The sequence below is a fragment of the Tasmannia lanceolata genome, unplaced genomic scaffold (genome assembly GCF_043159265.1).
Source record: "Tasmannia lanceolata isolate RefF3 unplaced genomic scaffold, GAP_Taslan_0.1 ptg001172l, whole genome shotgun sequence".
NCBI classification, from domain to species: Eukaryota; Viridiplantae; Streptophyta; class Magnoliopsida; order Canellales; family Winteraceae; genus Tasmannia; species Tasmannia lanceolata.
Window position 1 is genome coordinate 233 of NW_027519832.1, and position 9,768 is coordinate 10,000.

At 35.8% G+C, this 9,768-nt stretch overlaps 2 non-coding genes across 2 annotated transcripts; both read left to right on the top strand.

Moving 5' to 3' along the window:
* The first annotated feature begins 1,343 nt into the window (after positions 1–1,343).
* TRNAP-UGG (transfer RNA proline (anticodon UGG)) lies at positions 1,344–1,417 on the top strand. Its single transcript has one exon. It is a non-coding gene; the product is annotated as a tRNA-Pro (tRNA).
* Positions 1,418–1,582: 165 nt separating this feature from the next.
* TRNAW-CCA (transfer RNA tryptophan (anticodon CCA)) lies at positions 1,583–1,656 on the top strand. The gene has a single exon. It is a non-coding gene; the product is annotated as a tRNA-Trp (tRNA).
* The last annotated feature ends 8,112 nt before the right edge of the window (positions 1,657–9,768 follow it).

A 9,768-nucleotide genomic window follows, 5' to 3' on the forward strand; every position in this document is an offset into this window, starting at 1 on the left:
GGGGCAAACGCCTACGAAAAGATCGCTTGGATTTACGAAAGGGTCGCTTGGATTTATCCATGATTTATTCCTTATCTCTAAAATCTTATTTCTTCATTCATTTCGGTTTCGGATCCGACCGAAATAGTAATAGTACTTGATTTGTTTATATTTTATATATCTATCTATATGTAATTTTGTCCTGTTCCTTGGAAGGGTGGAACAGACATTCTATTCTGTTCGATCTATTTCTTTATCTCCCCATGAATCGTATGCTTGTAACAATAAGGACAGAATTTTCTCAAGTCCAATCGACTAGGCGTATTGTGTCGATTCTTTTGAGTAATATATCTGGAAATGCCCCGCGATTCCTTATTTAAATCATTTCGGACACAACTGGTACATTCCAAAATAACTCTTATTCTGACATCTTTACCCTTGGCCATGAACCTCCTTTGGATTTTGGATTCCCTCCACTCTTCTATTTTCGATCTGAATCGAAGAATACGAAAAGAAGGAAAAATAAATAGAAGTTGCTAACTGATAACTCGAAATCCAATTATGAAAGATTTCGCTGCAATCAATAGAGTAATAATAAGTAATACAATTATTTCTAACTATCCATTATTTCTAATCCCAGTCAGTATTTCATTTACTATCTTGTATGCTCTTGAACAGCCTGTCCTAGACCCACATTTCTATTTCTGTTCTCCCTCTATTAATTCTATGCTGAGCCCGAGTTTCGCTGAGGTTTAATCCACTTTTCTTTCTCTTTCCTTCCTAAACAACTTAAAAAAAAAATTCAAAAGGGTGGATTAGTCACAGAGAATTTGTTGTATCTCTAATCTTCTTCACCCCTTCCCATGTCAATAACTAGAATGAAAAAAAGGGGAATGTCAACGCATCTGGGAATAAACGATTGATCTCTATCAATAGACCTGCTAAAGACCCGAACCATAGCGTAGTTAGCACAGGTGCCACGGAGAGATATGTTTTTATATCTCGCATTGAAAATCCTCCTTCTTTATTGGAATACATATATGATCAGATGTATCTGTAGCTAAAGATCACTTGTATTTGTACACGAAATCCCTAATCCCGAACTAAAATGAAAATGAATATGTACAATAATCCGGTGGATTAGATCTACTTGTCCCTAAAACAGAAAAAGATGACCCTTTCTTACTGAGCATTACCGATAAATATTCATTTTTTTATACGTTAGGTTTCATATGTATATAATTCTTTGATTATATGAAATCAAAAAGAAGAAATGGCAAGAGAAATTGTCTCTAGATATTAGGAAATAACGATGTGGAAAACAAGACAAGGATTCCCTACAATGAAACTGTACAACAATTGAAAGGGATGTAGCGCAGCTTGGTAGCGCGTTTGTTTTGGGTACAAAATGTCACGGGTTCAAATCCTGTCATCCCTACCTATTACTTCTCCTATGGGCAGTAACGAGGGATCAGTTGAGATCGATTCAAATTGGACTGGACTGGACATAATTTTGCATTTTATGATACTACATGCATGCAAGGTGTATTGGGGGTACAAAAAGAATCCCTTTCTTTACAGTTGTATCTCCTGTCATAAGAAAGCGCTCTTAGTTCAGTTCGGTAGAACGTGGGTCTCCAAAACCCGATGTCGTAGGTTCAAATCCTACAGAGCGTGATTCTGTTTTTGTAATGTTGAATCACAATAAAATAACTTTACTAACTTGAACTGCAACCTGAATTTGACCTCCTGCAGCTTAAGAAGGAGGTCAATCAAAAAAGAGATGTTACTCAATCAAAGGTCCAACTGATCTCCGCGTCTGTATTGTAAATATGCAGTTACGAATAATCCGGCCAAAGTAATAGGAATTAGACCTAAGACGATTCCAAATAGAAAAACTTCAATCATTTCAATTTGTTGGAAAGGGTAAAAATAGAGGTAATATCTATCCCTAAATATTACTCCGAATCACCCATGAATCTCAATGATCAAGAATTGGTAATTAACGCGGGAAGGAACTATCGAATACCTGAAATCTCACAGAACTATTTATTTTGATGAATTATTCATTCAATTAATTTCAAATAAGTCGTATCTTGCTCAGACCAATCAATAGAGCTGGGGTTATAGTTGAAGCAGCTAGTAGAAAACCGAAATAACTAGTTATAGTGGGCATGAAGGAGCTAAATGAGATACGTTCTTTTTTTTTTACATATGTTTATAAAGCACTTACCTAAGTTTCAATTTTTGCGAGATGTGATGATCAGAAAAAATACCAATTGACAGAATCAGTTCCAATTGAAAGTTCTTGATTCATCAGTCATTATAGACGGCACTGACAAAGATAGAGTAGCAGAGGTAGAAAAAAAAAAAAAGATTGATTTATCATCTGTGACATCTACCAATGTCGGGATTTCAAATCAACAGATTCATTGAGCAACTCGTGAGTAAAGTAATAGTCAGAAGAACTGTGTCGTGTAACTTCATTCAAAAATGAAATTATCTTTGAATAACTATAGAATAAAAGAATTGGATTTCAAAAGAATTTCCATTTTGACCATTTATTTCTTTTCTTTTTCAATTTATCAATTCCTATTATCCTTTTAGGTTCCACAGTCTGTCTTTCCATATCATGGAGTTCCATCCTTGTAGCTAGGTCAAGAAGGAACCTTTGGATCTAATCCAGTAATGGTTGCATCACGAATATTGATTGTTCAAACTATTTATTGTTTCTTCTCTTTCTTTCATCGAATACTATCTACTACTGTAGAACCAACCAATTACTTGAAATGAAAGGATTAGAAAAAAAGAAAAATATCTTTTCTACAACCATGAGAGGGGATTTCTATATTTTGCATCTAATTGAATTGTGTGGAATATGATAATCTCGTTCATTAATTATTAGAACTAGAACCCGTTGACTCAAACTTTACTAAGAACTTCAGTTTCTAGTCCAAAGCCAATACTTGAAACCCTATACTACAGAAATTTGATCAATTTTTGATTGAATGACACGCGGTTCCGCATAGACAAGTAACAAGAAAGGAAAAGGGGAATTATGTACCATTTCTTTTCGATACTGATTGAAACTGCGTTGCTGTGTCAGAGGAAGGATAGCTATACTGATTCGGTATACTCTAAATACACCTTCGGTACAATATTGACGATCTCACAAAGATGAAATATCAGTAGTTTTCCATTTACTGATCCCATCTTTCAAGGAATCGATCCCCCTTTGACTGTACAAGAATATGTGGAGCTCAGCATGTCTGGAAGCACGGGAGAACGTTCTTTTGCTGATATTATCACCAGTATTCGATACTGGGTTATTCATAGTATTACTATACCTTCCCTATTCATTGCGGGTTGGTTATTCGTCAGCACGGGTTTAGCTTATGATGTGTTTGGAAGCCCTCGGCCAAACGAGTATTTCACAGAGAGCCGACAGGGGATTCCATTAATAACTGGCCGTTTTGACCCTTTGGAACAACTCGATGAATTTAGTAGATCCTTTTAGGAGGCCTCAATGACCATAGATCGAACCTATCCAATTTTTACAGTGCGCTGGTTGGCCGTTCACGGACTGGCTGTACCTACCGTTTCTTTTTTGGGGTCAATATCAGCAATGCAGTTCATCCAACGATAAACCTAATCTGAATTATAGAGCTACGACACAATCAAACCCGAACGAACAAAATGTTGAATTGAATCGTACCAGCCTCTACTGGGGGTTATTACTCATTTTTGTACTTGCTGTTTTATTTTCCAATTATTTCTTCAATTGAGAGAAAGAAAGAGAATAGTAGGAATTCTCTTATCCCATTCGGAAGGATATCATCCTCATAATTATCCATGACTGTTTATGTCTCTAGCATGACCACTTGATGAAATGTGGAGGGAAGCGGGGTAAATGGCCGATACTACTGGAAGGATTCCTCTTTGGCTGATAGGTACTGTAACTGGTATTCCTGTGATTGGTTCAATAGGTATTTTCTTTTACGGTTCATACTCCGGATTGGGCTCATCCCTATAGTGATCGGATGAGAACCGGATTGTGGACATGAAAAAGTAAGAACTCAACAGGACCTTACCCCTCGAATCAGACAAAACAAAGAGGGGTAAGGTCCTGTTGAGTTCTTACTCTTCCAGCGAGACTTTGATCCATTTCATAACATAAAGGTTGGAAATTCATTCAGTCAACATAAGAAGAATATTTGATTCGTAGAAATGACAAAACGGATCCTTTGCTTCGATCCGATGTTTAAAACCACCCCATTCCTTTGTTTCTAATGATGTTTTTGAAGAATTTAATCCCTTGATTGTCATAGTATCTGTTCCTCTATAGTATGGACGGACTCTTCCGAAGCAAGAAGAAAGAAGGAATCAATCGATTTTATGGATGACACAATATGGATTTCTACAGATGAGACATTCTTCAAATCAATTCCAATTAGTATGGAAATGAACCTTACTCCATAAATAAAATTTCAAGCAAAAGACACTTAATTTAATGCCCGAGTGTGGTGAAAAAAAAAAAGTGAAAATCTTGGATTTTTGCACATATCCAAATCCTTATTGATTATCTCATCACAGCGAAAATTTGCTTTTTTTTTTTTTATAAGTTCATTGAAGAAGTTCTATTTGCTCAATGAGTGATTCCCCCCGCCCCCCCCTTTTTTTTTGTTTGTCCACTACTGCTTATGAATCTAAAGAAAGAGGTTATAATAGTCCTGGAAAAGAAAATCGTAATCTTTAACGAACAGGATCAAGAATCATTATTATTTCCACACAGGAAAAGGGTGAAAAATTCCTTTTCTTGTGTGGAAGATTAGTAAGACGAGCAATCCCTCCTAGAATCATTTGTTACTTTCATTTATTCCTTGCCATTTATTTTCTTCCTTGCCTATTATCTAATAGAATTCGATTCTATTAGGTACAATAGAATCAAAAACTATTGATGCATTACATGGCATTTATAATCTGGGATTAAGAGGCCTGGCATAGTCACACCACTCCAATTTTTTTTTTGAAAAAAAAAAAAATGTCAAGTAGCCTTCTTCAGAATATACATATTATTACTAGGAACGGGGCACAAACAATTCCTGACATCTCGCCGAAAAACAGTATAAAGAAAAAAGCTTTTCATTATTTTTTTGATCATACATAATTGCATCGATCAACAATAGTTCGTCTCTTTTTACCAATTTGATGGATCCATGTATCTAGAAATTCATTTCGGACAATTGAACCTTCTCAAACTGTTTCTTTTTAAGAACCAAAAAGATTTGTGCCAGAATAACAGATACCAAAAAGAACAACAACCCTTGGACACGTAATGGATCTTGAAGTACTATTTCTGCATCTCCCTGACCAAATCCACCCACATTAGGATTACTCGTTAATGGTTGATCAAGCTTGATAGATTCACCCTCTGAAACAAGAAGTTCCGGTCCTGGAGGTATAATATCAATTACTTGGTGTCCATCCGATGCATCAGCTATGGTTATTTCATACCCCCCTTTTTCTTTACGTACTATTCTGCTTACTATACCCGCTCCTGTAGCATTATAGACTGTATTGTTACTCTTACCCCCATCGGGATAAATCTGGCCCCTTCCCCTGTTCCCACCTACGTATATAGGATATTTTAAGAAGTTAACGTCTTTCTTAGTAGCAGGGTCCGGAGAAAGAATGGGAAAGACGATTTCACTATATTTCTGACCAGGAACAGGACCTATCACAAGAATATTTTTTTTAGTGGGGCGATAACTCTGAAAAGACAGAGTGCCTATCTTTTCTTTCATCTCGGGAGAAATACGATCGGGGGGAGCTAATTCGAATCCATCGGGTAAAATAAGAACAGCCCCCACATTCAAAGACCCCTTTTTACCATTAGCAAGAACTTGTTTCAGTTGCATATCATAAGGGATTCTAACAACTGCTTCAAATACAGTATCAGGAAGCACAGCTTGTGGAACCTCAATATCCACGGGTTTATTAGCTAAATGGCAATTGGCACATACAATACGCCCAGTTGCTTCTCGTGGATTTTCATAACCCTGCTGCGCAAAAATAGGATATGCATTTGAAATAGATGTCCTAGTTATTACATATATCATGATCGATACGGAAATGAATCGAGTCATTTGTTCCTTTACCCAAGAAAAGGTATTTCTATTTTGCATGGTCCAATCATTGATCCCGGAAATTTCTACAATAAATTAGGTAGGTAGCTAATATAGTTAGTATAGTATAGTTCCCTATCCACGATTCTGATATTGTACTGGAATAATTGTACTGGAATATAGGAGGAATCGAATTCCCTGGACGGGTAAAAGTATAAAGAGTGGGATTATTTGATTGATATCAGCGGATCAAATGAGTTCTTCATTCATTCATTGAATGATAAATGACTACAAGTGAAGGAGATACACGATTTAAATAATGGAAGATCCAATATTTCAAAATTGTATCTAGAATGACTGGAAAGGTAGAAACAAGACCAGATATAATTTGATCGTTATGGGAAAATCCAAAATCTTTGTAGATCGAGCCAATCATTAGTTCCCAACCATAAGGCGAGTGGAATCCGATACATAAATCAGTTAATAAAAGAATAGAAAAAGCTTTTATTGTGTCACTTAAGTTATAGAGGAATTCCTGAACCCAAGAATTCAAAATGAGAAGTTCTTCATTACCCAGAATAGAATAACCGCTTAGAATAGCGAAACAGATTATATTTGCCGAGAAATCCAAAATGATATGGATATGATCTTCATTGTGCATTTTGATCAATTGTATCGTTTCTTTGTGGATTCCTATACGAAACTTTTGTATCTGTGTCTCCTGGTAGTCCTTTATCATTTCGTCCAACAGGAATAGTTCTTCTAATTCTATGAATCTTTCTAGAACGTTATTTTCTTGAATATCATTCAAAAAAGTTTCGGATTGCCTGGTATTCCACCAATGAGTAACCCAAGGTTCCAGACTTTTATTAAATGAGAGAGAGATCCACCAGGGCAAAAAGACTATAGATGCAAGATATGGGAGGGGAGTCAATGCTTTTTTCTTTTTTGGCACTTTTTTTTTTTCATTGTTTAGTCCTTGGATCTGGAAAGAATATAGAAATAGAATCAAATAAAAATGAAATGAAAAAATAAGGGCCCATTTCAAATGAAAGAAATAATCAAATATTGTTTCCAGATATCCCATGGTCAAATTCGAACCAATTGCATCTTCATTTGTTCCTTTCGATGAATGCAACCACTTGAAGTAATGAATATTATTCGGATTTTGAGACAAAAAAACTCCCCCTCGATCAATCAATTATTTCGAAATGTTTGGCTGGCTACCCACAGCCCAGGAATAATTGAAGGGATATTTTTGAAGAATATTGATGATGAAATCCGAAAGGAGTGGCAAAAGGAGAGAGAAATTGGATGGTTATGAAAGATCCAATCGTTTGGCCATCAAGGAGCAAAAGAGAGGATAAGATAAAAAGAAAGATCGATTGACAAATGACAAAAGGGAGATAATTTATGAGAGATGATCCATCTGTATCTAACGTATCAATTCAAAATATTGGGCCTAAAAAGATGAATTCTGTACTGTATTCCGAAATGTTCTGATATGTGTGATGAATACATACTTATTGGACTTCTTACTAATATGAAAGAATTGAGTTGAGTTCCATATGCATAAAAATAGTTTTGGTGGACAAAACTTGCTTCTTATTATGGTTGTTCCATATATGCCTGCTTGCTTGCTTTATTCTATAGGCCACAGTACAGCGGCATTACCAACAGAACGGGTGAAATAGAATCTAACATGATTTGCTCGAATGAACGTTCCGAAGAAACTTCGCTTATATTAAAAGTAAAAGGGGATTCCTGAGCTCCTTCCCTCATACTGAGAAAGAAAACATTCATTCTTCATCACAGTTTATTTCAAAATACTTCAATTGGTACACGCAAGAAATAGGCCGATTCGGCAGCTTTTTGTTCAATTTCTCGTGGAGTCAAATTCTCATCAGTTCGAGTCAAGGGGATAGCTCCCTGGCCTCTAATTTCCATATAAAGGACACGACGGGAATAAAGGCCCTCTTTAACTTCCATTCTGATCGACTGGATATCTCTCATAAGAAATCGAAGGAAGATTCGACGATTTATTCCAGGAAATCCCCAACGAAAAATACACACGACCCCTTCTTTTCTATCGAATCGATCATAACCACTACCCACATTCCACGAAATTGTGCACCACAAATAGGAACTAATGAACAGACCCGCGATCCCATAAAAAGACATCACGATCCCTTGTGGAAAAAAAATTATTTGCTGAGACGGGAATAAGGATATCAAATTCCTACCAAGATAACTGGAAGTTCCAACCAATAAGAATCCTAGCGAACCTAAAAAAAGGATAAAGGCCCAGCAGAAATTACTTGTTTTTCGAGACCCCGTTATAAGTTCTATCCATATACGTTCTGATCGCCAGTTCATACTAGATCCAGTTGCATTCTATTGGAATTGAGAGAATAAGCCAAATGAATTTGACTTTACCTTTTTGGCTCCCGAAGTAACTCTCATCAACTAGCACTATTATGATGTGAACCCTTAGCAGTAATTCATCGAATTGGTTAGATATAAAATAATAACATCCCCTTCATATGATCCCATTATGTATATCTACATAACATATAGATACATTTACTTTCTATTTCAGATATAGATATCCGCCGATCTATTTTAAAACAGCTATACCCGCATATACATGCATTTATCCATAGATCATGTATCTGCATGCATAACATAACAGCCTTTTCCTTTTTATTTGTTATTTGTATTATTTTTGTGTTCGAGGGGAGCCACATATCGTACCATATTCCACTAAATAGGTATCTGTATTATGATCCAAGTCCAAGTGTTGAAATAAATTGATGAGATTTAGTCCCATCGGATCTAAACAATCTTGTTTTTTTGAACATGAAGAGATAAAGACGCCATTGCAATTGCCGGAAATACTAGGCCCACTAAAGGCACAAAAATAGAGGGTAAGTTGAGATCTGTCATAGAATAGGTGCCTCGATTTAATATTTGTACCTGTTATAAAAGATATCTCCTGTTATAAAAGATATCTTATGATAAGTCTATCTATTATAAGTATTATAAGTATATAATAAGTTCAAGGAATGTAGAACTAAATAAATGTACCTATTCATCTTTCTACACGAAATATACGTATGATAATCCGCTTTATTATTCTTGTTCTCCCGTCCTTATCTTTTTATTTTAATAAGGAGAATAAGGGGTTTATTATGAGTTCCCCAAAAATTCGTTAGAATCTGATCCAACAGGAATTCATAGTCAAGTCAAAAATGGAGGTTCTCGGGAGATATAGAAATATACAACACTTCGATTCGATTTATTTTATTCTATTATAGGTTTTCATTACTTGAATTTTGATTCAAAGGAAAGAAACCATGTAGCTGAAATAATTCACTCAGAACACCCTTTAAAGGATTACGTGGTACGATTGAATCGAATAAGCCCTTATGGAATGAATACTCAGCCGCTTGTGAACCGTCGGGTACTGTCTTATTCAATGTTTGTTCAATTACTCTTTTACCCGCAAATGCAATGTAGGCATTGGGCTCGGCAATAATGATATCTCCCAACATACCAAAACTGGCTGTCACTCCACCGGTTGTAGGAGATGTAAGGATTGATACATAGAATAACTTTTTATTTGATTGATAATTATATGAAGCGGAAGATATTTTCGCCATTT